Source organism: Silurus meridionalis, chromosome 16 (genome assembly GCF_014805685.1).
Source record: "Silurus meridionalis isolate SWU-2019-XX chromosome 16, ASM1480568v1, whole genome shotgun sequence".
NCBI classification, from domain to species: Eukaryota; Metazoa; Chordata; class Actinopteri; order Siluriformes; family Siluridae; genus Silurus; species Silurus meridionalis.
This window is the reverse complement of record NC_060899.1, coordinates 3,875,100-3,890,000: the sequence shown is the minus strand read 5'-3', so window position 1 is coordinate 3,890,000 and position 14,901 is coordinate 3,875,100. Positions and strand designations below refer to the sequence as shown.

The 14,901-nt window shown below is 37.3% G+C and overlaps 1 protein-coding gene across 1 annotated transcript in view; it reads left to right on the top strand.

The window, feature by feature from the left end:
- sgk1 (serum/glucocorticoid regulated kinase 1) overlaps nt 1-14,901 on the top strand; it is a 45,285-nt gene that overhangs the window by 8,447 nt on the left and 21,937 nt on the right. The gene's annotated exons all lie outside the window — the stretch shown is intronic.

Genomic DNA, 14,901 nt, shown 5'->3' with positions numbered 1-14,901 from the left:
AGTTTACTGCGTCAAAGCTAAAAAGACTCAAGGTTGTATTTGTTGTCAAAACAAATTCTTTTAATTTACAGACTGCAGATTTCTAAATTCTATTTTTACTTCAGATTCATCAAAAAATTCATAGAGTGCGAAGTAGGAATTATGGCATTTTTACCTACAAATTGGAAAAAATCCTGGACTCATCCATGAACGCGTGTCTTTTGACCAACAAGCTACACGGCTAACTTTAGTAAATATGAATAAGCTCATGGTTATGATATTAAAAGAGCAAACTCCATGCTTAATCTTATCTATTTACCCAACTGTGTCTATGTTCTAAAGCAAATAATAGTAAATCCCACTACTGGTATTTGACCAATACCATTCATTCGATCCACGTTGATAATTGGGTATTGAATTCCTTGCTGAAGTCCTAAAAGCTAATATGAACTCTGAAGTGTTTTATTTATACGCAATTTTTGGACCCTAAGCTGCTCTGCTATATATGTATATGTGGAGTTTTCTAAATATGTTTGCAGGGTTTCCTTTGGGTAGTCTGGATCTTTCCAAAGCCCAAAAATATTGATTGTATTCTGAGTTTACACCAATCCGGATACATTTGAAAAAACGGTGTTTTCGTCCTTACTTTTGTTTTCCCAAAAGTTGCTCATTCACACCGAGATTTCTGAAAAAGAAACACTGCGCATGAGCAAAATGTAAGACGATCGGACCTGCGTCATTTCTGCCTGCCGCTTATTTCATTTCCGGCTCTTTAAAACGTCACAGCAATGAAAAATGCATTTTCGCAGTCCACACTGGAATCGGCTTTTTCGAATGTACAGTACTCACTTTTTTAATAAGCCACGTTTTCTTTGACTTGAAAACGCAGTCTGTGTGAAGTGTGAGATGTGTGAAAACCAAAACGAAGAGAAAAATACGTGTTTTCAAACGAAAAAGCATTAGTCTGGACATGGCCTTGCATTTAATTCAATTCAGTTTTATTTGTATAGCGCTTTTAACGATGGCCATTGTCCCAAAGCAGCTTTACAGAGATAAAGAAGTTATGAAGTTGGAATGTATAAATTTAGTGCCTATAAAATTGCTCTTTATTAGTTCAGTAATGAGCGAGCCAGTGGTGACCAATCGACACTATGGACAATGTAGAAACGGTTTGTAGTGTGGGAATTTAAGTTTATTTATGGCACCCTATCCAGGGTGACTCCTGCCTTGTGCCCCAGTTTCCCTGGGATACTCTGTGTAGAATAAACCTCATAAAAATGTAAATGGATGGATGGATTGATGGATGAAGCCTGGGGTTCTTCCCAACTTTGACGTTTTTCATTGAGCTTGAAAACAAGTTCCAGGTGGGGGTGAGTGCTCGATTTGTCCGACCTTATTGGCATGTGAGATGCTGCTTGAAAATCTCCTGAGATGTTAGGATGTATTTAAGGACTTCCACTGTGTCTCCATGTGCGTTAGTCACAATTTGCAGGTCTTCTCACTGTGTCTGCGTTTATATGGCTAAGATGAGGCTCTAGAACCTCACATTGTCTCTCAGAGTCTTGGGAATCTGCATAGATGGTGCATTTTTTTGTCATTTTACTCCCCCCTCTCTCTCTTTCTCTCTCTACCTCTCTTTCTCATTTTGTGCTAGGAGTTTGATGATAATCTTCTAAGCAGGGTGGCGAGCATGCTCGCGGTTGCGTTTAACTCCAGTCGAGATGCTGTCACTGGCCAAACCTCAATGACAGGATCAGACAGTTAGAGGCAGAGCGAGAATGAAAAGATGATCTATTACATCATCCAGGCTCTTTTACAGCCGCCTCAAGCACGGGGTTGGTTTTTGGAGGGGTTGGGAGCGCCATCTTTAATCTGACAAAGAGCTAACTCTGGTGCTGAGCTTCAAAGAGAAGGCATCAAACTAGCAGAGACAACAAAGCATGTTTCCGGTGTGAATTAATCACACAATGAAAGGACACACAATGTAGTGCAAATGACAACCGTGACAGCCATCTATACACTAGATTTAACAAGTGTGTACTGGGATTGGGTTTTTAAATTCATTATACTGTGTTTAAGATACACTGTATGAACAAAGTATTGGGACTTTTCCAGTCATATGTGGGGTTTTTTCCCAAAACTGTTACCACAAAGTTGGAGAATCACAATTGTATAGAACGCCTTTGGATGAAGTAACATGAAAATTTCCCTTCACTTGAACTAGTAGATTGAAACCTGTTTCATTATTACAATGCCCTGGTGCACAAAGCCAGTTCCAAGAAGATATACTATACATGGGTTGGAGTGGAAGATCTTGAGTGGCCTGCTATAGAGCTCTGACCTCAACCCTACTGAACACCTTTGGGATGAATGTGAATGCTGACTGCACCCCAGGCCTCCTCACCTCAGCTACATACCTGACTTTACTAATGCCCATGTGCCCATACTTCAAAATCTAGTGGAACATCTTCCTAGATGCAAAAATGGACTAGATGTGGACTGCAATGTCCAAAAATGCATCTACAAACCTTATGGAACTTATGGTCCATATATTGTATATTTACTCACATTTAAACACATACATACATTTGTATTATGTATAATAATATGGTCTAATAAAATAATTAACTTTAATAATAAGCTGTAAATCATTCTGGATGAATACTTAACCTAGCATTCCAGGTCAAATAAATTAGACTTTTTTAGGTTGATTTAGGCTTCGTTGGAAAAAAATCCAGCCCAGTTTAGTTTTTTGTTTTGAACTCAGCCATTTGAAGAGCGTAAGAATATTTTCCAGGTGGCTCATAGGTGTCTGTATTTATATTTGCTATTGTTCACCTACAGTTCACGTGTGTCGTATGTGTATCCGTGTGTATGTGTTTGGTCCCGGTGTGTATGTTTACAGTGAATTCCTGCTGGCGCGCTCTGTGTTAGATTTGTGGATAGCAACACATTACTAAAAAATCACCGTAGTTCAAATCAACAACTACAGTAGAACATTCAATTTAATATATATTTTTTTACAATCAGTTATAATAATAATAATAATAATAATAATAATAATAATAATAATAATAAAATAATAATAATAAAAAAATATTTTTACAATAATTAAAATTTATTATTGTATTCAATTTCAAAAGTATTCCATGATATGCAATAAAATAAAAATACATATATATTTTTATACCTTTAAAAAAATAAATAAATAAAAAAAAAAATATATATATATATATATATATATATATATATATATATATATATATATATATATATATATATATATATATCCAATACTATACATTTCCAACATACAAGATCTCAAGAAGCCTGCTACTATTCCAGCCATATCTGTTTTTTTTTTTTTTAACAAACTGTTACCACAAAATTAGGGACTCACAATAGTATACAAATGTATATGTCTTTGGATCTGGTGGCATAAAACGTTCCCTTCACTTGAACTAGGAGACCCAAACCTGTTCCATAATGACACTGCCCCTATGCTCAAAGCCAGCTCCATGAAGATATTGTTTACATTTTGTGGAGTAAAAGATCTTCGGCTATAGACCATCAAACACTATTAAACACCTTTGGGATGAATGTGAACTCTGACCGCACCCCAGGCCTCCTCACCTTCTCACCTCCATCCCTACCTGACTTTACTAACACCGTTGTAGCTGAATGAATCTCCACAAGCACACTCCAAAATCTAGTGGAACATCTGCCCTGAAGAGTGGAGGTTATTATAACTTCAATTATATTTCATATCATAGTATAAATATATACACTACTATAATATAAATATAACATTAATGTATATATATTTCCCCGCCAAATAACATGCAATGAGTGAAGTTGTTTCTGTTTTGGATTTTACTTGTGAGGAATTGATGAGATATTTATGAGTCTATTTTGCAATCAGGTTTATTGCATATGTCTGGCAGAAGTCTCTATTAATAAATACACCCTAATATTGGATTATTAGGTCACGGAGTAATAATGGCATCAGTCAAAATAAAGTTAGAAAAGCAAAGAAATTCTTTAAGAAGTGCCATTTTAAGTACCGAAATATTTTTTAGTTGATTTACAGCAATTAGACTTCTCTTTCTGGCTAATTTAGCAACAATTCCTCCATGACGTCCCCCCGATCCAACCGCCACAAACGGAAAAAAAAAAAAAAATGATATAAACCAATAAAATCTTTTTTCATTTGTGTTCCAGTAACTGCTCACCCTTGCTATTCTTAGTTTCTTAGTTGAAAAGTATAATGATTAAATCCGTTACTTATAACATGTTTAATTTCAGCTAAAAAGTATGCTAATGGCACGCCTGAGGCAGCATTTAGGAACGGCGTCCTTTACTTTCATTCATTATTATTCGTGAAATCCTTTTGAACTCCGGAATTCTTTCAAAGAAGTCGTTGTGGCGTTCCGGGTTTTAAACCGGCGTTTCGTAGGATGAGTTAATGTGTCATTACGGTGTTTACTTCCTTTAGAATTTGAGTCATAAATCTAATGTGCCCTAGTTCCGAAACTAAAGCGTGTTGGAGTGTGTTTTTTACTGCAGTGTTGGCCTGAGTGCTGGCATATTTGCTTAATTTGAGTGGACTTGGCAGAGCTTCGGTTTGAGAGCTTCGGAAAGCATTGGAAGGCAAAAATATATCAGGACACATATTGACTGATAAATACATAAAAGCTCAAAATGGACTCTACAGAGTATAGTGGCTGGAAAGTGTAGCGAAGTGACTCTGGGGCCGAGGTCTATTTTGGGTTAGCTGTGTTGGCCCTCTGCATATAAAGTTGTGCAAACACTGGCCTAGGATTGGCAAAGGAGCGCTTTTCATAACAACTCTGCCAAAGTTGACCCAATGCTGCCCAAAAAAAAAAAAGAATTTCCATAACAATGCTGTCAATCAAGCAAGGTGGATTTAAAGGTGGCTGAAGTACAGTAGAATGTCCCTGGTGAACTTGATATTGTGCAACATTTTTTTCCCGCTGAAAAAGAAGGAGGTGAAAGAACCTTTTGCATTTTGATAGAGATAAGGAACGCCGGCTGATAATGTTAGGTTAGTGTTCTGCAGATGATGATTAACATTCATTATATGTGTTAACTTTAACGACAGTGTTGATCAGAAGGTCGGGGGTTCAAGCCATTGGTATTGCCAAGCTACCCCTTTTGGGGACCTTGAGCAAGGCCCCTAACCCTCAGTGCTCCAGAGGTGTTGTATCCTGGCCGACTCTACGCTCTGACTCCAGCTTCCTAACATTACTGGGATATGCAAAGAAACAATTTTGTTATGCTGTAAAATACGTCACTTTTCTATGGGGAAGTAGTAGCTCAGTGTTTAAGGCTCTGGGTTACTAATTGGAAGGTTGAAGGTTCAAGCCCCAGTATCGCCAGGCTGCTACTAAAAGGGGGGCCCTTGAGAAAGGCCCTTAGTGCTCCAGAAGCACTAAAAATATTACTTTGATATGTGATGAAAAATGTTCCTTGTGCAGAAATGTACAAATGAAAAGAATAAAGCTCTTTATTTTCTCTATTATTTTCCTCAGAAGTCAGTGATCGGGAAGAAATAGCAAAAACACAATGAATAGCAATGAATATTTAATTGTTTTACTTTATCTGTCACATTTTCTGCGAGAGTTAAAAGTAGCTACATGTTTATAGCAGCTTTACCAACTATATAGCCGCCTTTAATAATAAGGCATTTCTACTTTTTCGAGTTGTAAAAATCAAACTTGTACAGCATATTAAATCCTTTACACATTCTACGCATCGCATTTTAATATACATGTATTCGAAGGTCAAACAATGGACCTGTTGCTTTGTAGCACATTTCTTTCCTCAGCTGATGAAACCAGCTGCTACTTAGTATAACAGCTGTAATTTCTAGCTGTAAATCAGCGCAGGTGATTCGGTACATTCCTTAATGCTTAACAGGTTCTACGTATCGTGTTTAAAAGAAAGGATTGCGGCACACACGTGTCCAGTTTATGCACGCAATCACGGATTCAATAAATAATAAAGAGTTCTCGGTTTTCCACATGGGTTCTACTTGGAATTTGAAAGGAAATGAAGTTTTCTGTCAGGAAGGAACCAGTGAAGTAGTCTTTTTGAAGTAGTCTGTAGTAACTGAGGGTTTCAGACATACTATGATATACAATGATTCTTTTCTTTTTAATAGAAAGTAGGGCTAGCTAAACTGTTTTGACACTTGGGTATTGGTTTCCATAAAATATTACTACATTAAATCTTTCAAGGTTCCTTGAGAGAAACAATTCAAGAGTGTGTGGTAAAAACGAAATTATTGCTAATCATTTTTATACCAAAAACTTGTCAAATTGTATTAAAATGCCTCTATACTCTGCAAAGCCCTTAATTAGCGTAATCAGCACCACATTTTATGTTCTAGCTTTTGTGGGTCTCTGTGTGAAGCTTTGTTGATGCCATGTCTATTTTCTGCTGCCTTCCATAATCTTGCTCATAATCTGTCTGAGTTTCTTTGTAGTTTCTTTTTATAAAAACCAACCTTTACTTATTTGTTTCTCATTTTGCAATGTAAAGTCTGCACTTGTATCTGTTGCCCTCACCTTCATTTTGTGACATCTACAATGATTTCTTCAACGATTCATTGGATAATTATTGATCATTTTAGCTTTTATGTAGAATCTGTTAGGGTTCTACAGAAAAGAATGAAGGATTCTTCTAAAAGAACAACAGAGGAATGTTAAGTTTTTGCATCAACTGGTTAAATGTGTGGTACAAAAAAAAAAAAAAAAAGTCCTGCAGCTCACTTTTGCATTTCACGTGATTGTGTGTGTCATCATTGGTTTTTGTGTTCACAGCTGTTCTCGCATTCTTGTGTGATTAATGTGTGTATATACCCCTGTTTACGTTCATGCTATTGGATTACAATTGGATTTTTTTTTTTGCTTTGCTTCTAATAAACTATTCCTTTTAACACATTTGCATCATTATTGCCTTGGTTTACAGGACAATATACTAGTAAAAGTAGCTGTTCTGTGATTTATTTTAGAGTTTGTTGGATTATTATTGTTTTTTGAGTTCTGAAAATTGGAAAACATTCAAGGTTCTTTGGAAAACCTTAAAAAATCTTCCAGAAAACTACAGGAATAAACCTTTTTTTTAACTAAAAGGTATGCCCATGTATTAGCTGTGCAAGTGTGTGGAACACAATATATATAGTATATATAAAATTATTATAACTTTTAGTTACAAAAAAGGATTATTCAGGTATTTTTCTGGATGAATTCTGAATTTTACCACCCCAACTCTCAAATATATAAATATTTTATGCACTATTTTTTTGGGGTTAAATGTGTGGTACAAAAACCAAATTATTTATATAATATTCATTATTAGTACCAAAAAGATGATAAATTGAACTGAATGTTTAGTTCTGATGGTTAGTCAAAGATTTCTTGAAGGTTTTATTGGATAAATATTGGTTTTTAGTTTCTAAAAATAAGAAAACATTTTCTAGAGAAACTTCTGGGGGGGGAAAAACGTTTTTACTAAAAGTGTATGTAATAAGTGCTTAAGTTGGTGATACAAATGTAAATTATTTTCTACTTATCATTTAGAACCAGCCAATATCACAGTAGCTCACCGGTCTCACTTGGTATATACTCTTAATGGGTTCTTAAAGAGTTCTGGAGTGTATTAGAATTTCTAAAACATGTGGAGTTCTGGATGTGAGTTTTTATATGAAAAAGGCAGAGAAAGATGGACAGATTATGAGGGATGACACATGGTATTTTTGTCTCACTAGCTGTCCTAGCGGAGGTGTTTTGTGTAATTTAGAGGGGTTCTGTACACGGGTGTCAAAACCATCAGCAGCTGTGAACGATTTCATTCACGAGCGTGACACATTTCAGATTCCCATCGTTCACACGTACGCGTGTTATACTAAGAACTAACGCGCTAGGAAATTTTGCTGGTCGAAGAGTCTTCACTTTTAATTGGATCGAAAATATTCTTTCACTTGTATGGTGTGTTTGTGTGTCTTTGGGTGTGTGATGAGGCAGGGAATGAATGTGGCAGAAGGATTCAGCCTGGTTGTAGTGAGATGATGACTCATCATCAGGGTCTCTGCTGTGACACACACCCACCCACCCACCCACACACACACACACACACACACACACACACATACACACACATACACACACACTTAGGTTAAAACACAACATAAAAGAGAGATTATTTATAGGGTCAGGCTCAAAAGTGTGATCAAGGATTTTTTTTCAATAGAGTTTCTTCTTCAACCTGGGCTTACAAATGCAGCCATCATCATCCTCCTCCTCATCATCATCAGCTTTGCTATCATGATAACTGCTGTATGAAGGAGAGATTATAGCTCAGTGGAAAGTGATATGGCCCAGTGATTGCGTTACTGTGTGCAACTGAGATTACGGTTGTCAGGAAAAATGATATGAGTGTTGATTAAGGCCTGTGCCAAGAACAGCTGACCTTGAAAAACAAGGTCAACAAGAGCGGTTCAGTCTCAGTCAGGGAGACCTGGACATGCATCTGCAGCGTGATTTTTATATCTCACACAACAAACATGAATGCATATTGTTTTATATACTGTATTTATTGTTCATAGAGTTTTCAGTATCTTATGCATGTTAATAATTAGACTATTAGAGTGTCCTTTATTCTATCTTTATAATTTACTACATAAACTAGGGATTTGCTCAAACACAATACCAGGAAAATAATCATTTGTAACCAAAAAATGATGCAAAGATCTTTTTACATGTATTTTATCACTTGCTCCTTTGTTTGCAGTAATACTAAACCTTTCTCAGGAACATTGGGTGTGACGCAAAATTACACCATGGATCGAATGCCAGGCTGCTACAAGCACCATGCAGACATACACACACACACACAAACACCTACATCATAGTACATGTTTATTATACACTATATGTGGTGTATAATAACCGTATGTGGTTCTTCTTTAAACTATTAGCACTGAAATTTCTCTTCACTTGAACTAGGAGACCCAAACTTGTTCCAGCATGTTGATTCCCCACTGCACAATGCAGGCTCCATGAAGACATGCTTTACATGGGTTGGAGTGGAAGATCCAGCTATAGAGCTCTGACCTCAACTCTATTGAATGTTTGGTTGAAAAGGGAATAGTGACTGCACTTTACTTACACTTTTGTGGTTGACTAAATTATATATATTTTGTATTTCTTGGATACCGAAACCTGTTCCAACATGGCGGTTCCCCTGTGCACAAAGCGAGCTCCATGAAGATATGCTTTACATGGTTTGGAGTGGAAGATCTCCTGCTATAGAGCTCTGACCTCAACCATATTGAACACCTTTGGGATGAATTGGAACGCTGACTGCACCCCAGGCCTCCTCTCAAATACATCACTTTACTAACACCTTTGTGGCTGATGAACACAAATGTCCACAAGCACACTCCAAAATCTAGTGAAACATCTTCTCGGGAGAATGGAGGGAGTCATAAGAGCACGTTGGGATTGTATGTGGAATCACAATACCAAACTTATGACCAGGTGTCTGCAAATCTTTGGCAATCAAGTGTTTATAAAGGCATACTATGTATATTATTATACTGTATTATGATTTGATTATATTACATTTTATCATAGATAGTTTCAAAAAATATTTTTCACATCCCAGCAAAGTCTCTGGGTCAGCGCACAGGGTCAGACATGGTCCCCTGGGGCAGAGATGGTTAAGGGCCTTGCATAAGGGCCAACAGTGGCAGTTTGGTGATCTGGGAGCTTGGACCCCCAAACTTCTGATTTGGATTAGATCAGGATTCAGTTCCAAGATTTTAAAGTATTAAAAAAATTATTTTAGCATACACACTTAAAAGTTCAATACTTTTTGACTGAATATCTGTACATAGGATATTGTTTTTTTCCCCTCTGGCAGCTATGATAATATTCCACCTCTCACCCTCTTGAGCCGAGTTTTCACGTTCGAAACTTTTACCAGCAAGGCCGCCCACCTCCGTGCTGGATCTGAGAAAAGAGTGTGTAGTTGCGTAAGAGCATACCTGTCTCTGAATTAGCACCGCTCTCATTTCTCACATCTTTTTCTAGCTGCCTCGGCTTCACTCCGTAGCGCTCGACCTTGTGTTTTTTGTCCCTTTGTATCTCTGCTGAGGGTTAATAATGTTAGTGGATGATGTGGTCAGCATGAGTCAGGAAAAAAAATAACACGTTTTGGACAGTGAACTGTGAACAACAAGACGCAGAAAAAGTCAGTGTTGAATTGTTTCAGGAAAGAAAATTTGTTGATTCGGTTGAATAGAAGGATGTGCAGTACAACCCAAATTCCAAAATGAAGGTCGAGACACTGTGATAAATGTAACAGTTCATATCTCATTATTTACAGAACATAATATTGTCAAAATTTTCAAAGAATCTGGAGAAAAGAAAGAGACAAGGGCAAAAACCAGTATTGGATGGTTGTGATCTTCGAGACCTCAGGCAGCACTGCATTTAAAACAGTCATTAACACCTCTAGAAATCATTGTCTGTGAACACAGTTTGCCATGTCATCCACAAATGCAGGTTCAATCGCTATCATGAAAAGAGGAAGACGTGTGAACATGATCCAGAAACACCACCTCCTCTCAACCTCCTTTTTGACCTCATTTTTTTTATTTTAATTGCTAATATTCTCAATTTGATATGTTTTTTGTTTTATTGTGAATATGAATTTATGAGATTTGCAAATCATTGTATTCTGTTTTAATTTACATTTTACAAGTGGCCCAACTTTTTTGTAATTGGGGTCGTATTAAGAGGCATAATACTGAATACTGAATACAAAGAAGCGGGTCGAATCAATAATTCCTGTATTTTCCGGACTATAAGCTGCTACTTTTTCCCCACGTTTTGAACCCCGCGGCTTAAACAATGAAGCGGCTTATTTATTATTTTTTCTGGGTTTTTCCCGGTTTCACAAACTTCAAGCCAAAAAACTGAACCCCATAACATTAGACCAATGAAATTTCCGGAAATTTCCATCAGGAGAAAAAACGTTTTTTTTTTAAACGCACGACGATGTCAAAAGATAAACTCCCGAGAGAAATAGTTGTGAAAGGAAGGAGGAAGACAGTGAACAATGACTTTCTTGGTAGGCTACTGTTTAGATACAAGCTGTTGTAACACGTTGAGTCTGGGTGAAGGGAGAGCTCGCTAACTCCAGTTGCAACAGAAATCATATGAGCACAGACAGGTTTCCAAAACTCGTGCTTTTTTTTTTTTCTTAGCAACAGCGTTACGGGTTAGTCAAAGAAACTTAGAAATGAGCATCAGAAAATTATAAGGACATATTCCTCTGTCTTGCACACATGCAGTAATAGCGGAAAAATGCGGCGGAGGCTATTCCCAATATACCGCTATGCTCCTAAAGGAAGCGTAACATATTTCACCCGTTACACCGTGTGTAACGTGTCTTTTGTTAAAGCCTGTGTAAAGTTCATTAGTTTCAGTGTAGACAGGCTTATAGACAGGTGCGGCTTATTAATGTTCAAAATAAAAATATTTGTAAAATTCAGTTGGTGTGGCTTATATATGGGTGCGCTTTATAGTCCGGAAATTACGGTATAGCCAATAAGGACAAATATTTAATGTCAGTGCAATTACATAGCAGAACTTACATTTTTTTAACTCCCTTAGTTCATAAAACCTGACCAACTCCTGAGTTAACACTAGCCGCAGAGTCCATACCTCTGCCCTCTCTCCAGTGCCCATACCCTTCCCTCTCTCCAGGAGTCCTATTTTAGCTCTCTCACTATCTGTTGCGTTGCATTTTTACCTCTGAGATGATGTGGAACACAATTACCTACCTGGCATGCTGCCCTTTGCCTCTTCTCTTCCAGGAAGGGTCTGGCATTGTCAGCTGCTCGATTTATTATTAAGAAAGTTCATGCCCTTTACCTTTTTTTTAGTGCTTCGGCCTTGAAAACATTTTTTTTATGTAGTTTATGGAAAATTTTAAGAAAAACACGCAACAGTGGTGACGGTTCCATGAAGGAATGCGATAGAGATACCCGTATGAACAGCCGCTGGAGTGTTTACTATGGTGTTTACTGGTAAGTAGAATTAGATGGTAGATGATGAGTGAATAGGACAGCTGGAGATATTCTCCTCTCAGCACTGGCTAGGTGTTAATACGGGGTTAATATGGGCGAGACCTTATTATACTATATTATATTACATAAATCTATTATGCACATGAGAAATATAAACCGTGAACAGCTCTGCGCTCGAGGACTCCATCAGTCACCAGTTGATAACCTCGACAATAATGGAATTATCAGGGGTGAATATCCAGATGTGGATGAGTTCAGTTCTGAACTGGTTCCTCTCAAGGTTACTTCCCCATATCATCTCAGAGAGTTTTTGCTTGTGTCAAAATCACTTCCTCGCTCATTAGGGATACATTATAGGTGAGTTTATAAATTTAAAATGTACCTCACAAATTTAATCGAATAGGATTGAATTAAATATTTAAAATGAAGCTCGGTAAATGACTGAAAGGGGTAGAATTTGTAATTGCTGTTATTTTCAAATCAAATCAACACAAACGCATGTTTGATTGTCCGATTGTCCATTTATTACAGTTCCTTCATTGTTGAGGTGTTCAGCAATAGGTGATTAAATGCAAACTGGGGTTCTGAACCATTGTAGTAGACTGTTGATATTAATTACAGTCCAAATACGTCCTTAAAGTTCTCGAGTTGCTCAGTAACATTATTAATCTTTAGGCGGTTCATGTGGAACCATCCCCAGATGTACAAAGTTGTCTTCAATTAAAGAGGACTCTATCAAGAGGTAGGGCATTCACCAGGATGAATTGGGCGGATCCAAATAGAAGAAAGGGACAGCAACACTGGTCACTGGTACCTCATGTTAAATGAGAAAAAAAGAGATAGAGAGCGGGAGAGAAAAGGGGTGACAGGGAAAGGGAAATAAGGATGGAAAGAAACAGCACCCCTAGAGCATAGAGGGTTAAGGGTCTTGCTCAATGGCCCCAACAATGGCAGCTTAACATTGCTTGGACTTGAATCTTCAGCCTTTCTTTCATTCATTTACATCTACAGCATTTCGTAGACACTCTTATCCCAAAGCAACTCACATTTATCTCATTCATACAACTGAGCAGCTATGGGGTTAAGAGCTTTGCTCAGGGTGCCCCAAAAGTGGCAGCTTGTTGTGGCTGGTATTTGAACTCATGACCTTAGGAGCCAAAGTTCAATGATTTAACCACTAAGATACCACAGTAGAATTGTAATTAGTGTGTACTTTGATTGGACAATTTCAACATCAACTTAAACGTCAAGCTCCTTCCAGACTTTTGGGGAAATAAATGTGATTTTAGAAGATCTAGAAGATTCAAACAGTATAACTCATATATTCAAGTCAAGTCAAGAAGCTTTTATTTTCATTTCAACCATATATAGATGACGCAACACAGTGAAATAAGACAACTTTTCTACTACATAAACAGCATAGAGCTACATCACACAGCATAGAGCTTCAACACACAACATAGAGCTACATCAAACAACATAGAGCTACACAACAGAACACAAAGCTAAGCGCTAAAAGTAAGCTGTCCTCTCCACATATAGTGCATTGTGTGCAACCTAATGCAAACAGACAATACAAGACAATGCAGGTACACAAATTACACAAAATAGAGTCGCCCAGTAAAACTACTGCATATGTTATACAGTACAATGTGCAAAAAAAGAGAGCTGTAAACAAACTTTGTGAACAAATACACTAAATGCAAAACAACAACAGCACCTTTAGTACCTTTAAAATAAATGTCAAAATTTACTTTTGATAATAGAATGAAATCAATCAGCATGTCTTGACATGGCTGTTTATTAAGCTGTTGGAAAAAAAAACACGATGGGATAGAAAGAAATCAGCCGAAGGCTTGCCTACAATTCTGGGTATTTCCTTGTGTTTGCTGGTGGTGCTTTTGTTTCATAGGTCGGTGGAAGTGGAGGAAATAATATGAGTAAATGTTTCTTATTTTTCAGGAATTTTTCCTCTTTTTTTGGCAACCCAGCTAGAATTTCCCTTACTGTAACATGGTACATTATAATGTTTTTGCTTGTCTACTGTGGTATTGTGATACTCATATTAATCTTTATGTTTCTCTCATGAAAATAGGCTTGGCTACTGATAAAGAGTTTCATATTTTTAATGGAAGAAGCACTATAGTATTCTTTTCTCCATGGACACGGCTTGCTCTGTATAAACTATTCTGTCCTGATGTAACAGATACTTTGCTCTCTAGAGGAAGACGTTTGCATGGAAAGGATTTCAAAAGGTCTCTGTGTGAGTGTGTGCACATTTACAGCATTTGGAAAAACGCCCTTATCCAGAGCAGGTGAACGTTAAGGGCCTTATTTAAGGGTCCAGTAGTGGCAGCTTAATGGTGCTGGGATTTAAAAACCAATTGAAATCCAATGTCCCAACCACTGAACTACCACTTAGGTAACATGTGTGTTTTGTAGGTCTATGACGTCAGATAGTGTTTTTATGAAAGTGGGTTTTTTGCAGCGCTGTTCATATTTCCTTCAGATATTGTGTCGAGAATTCCACTGAAAATACCTTTTTTTTTTTTTTGCGAAATGAGAAGGAGACCTTCTGCACTAAAGAGGTCATGACTCTCGGTTGACAGGAGAACCGCGACAACTCTAATAGCATGCAAAATATTAATAATAATAGAGACAAACACCAAATCCAGGCTGTTGGAAACTTTAGTTTGGGACCATAAACACATACACACGCACACAAGCATTTGCACTTTGCAAAACAGCGAATCACTTCAGGCGGCCCGTAGCCAGCAGTGCCCACACATGTTCAAACCTTA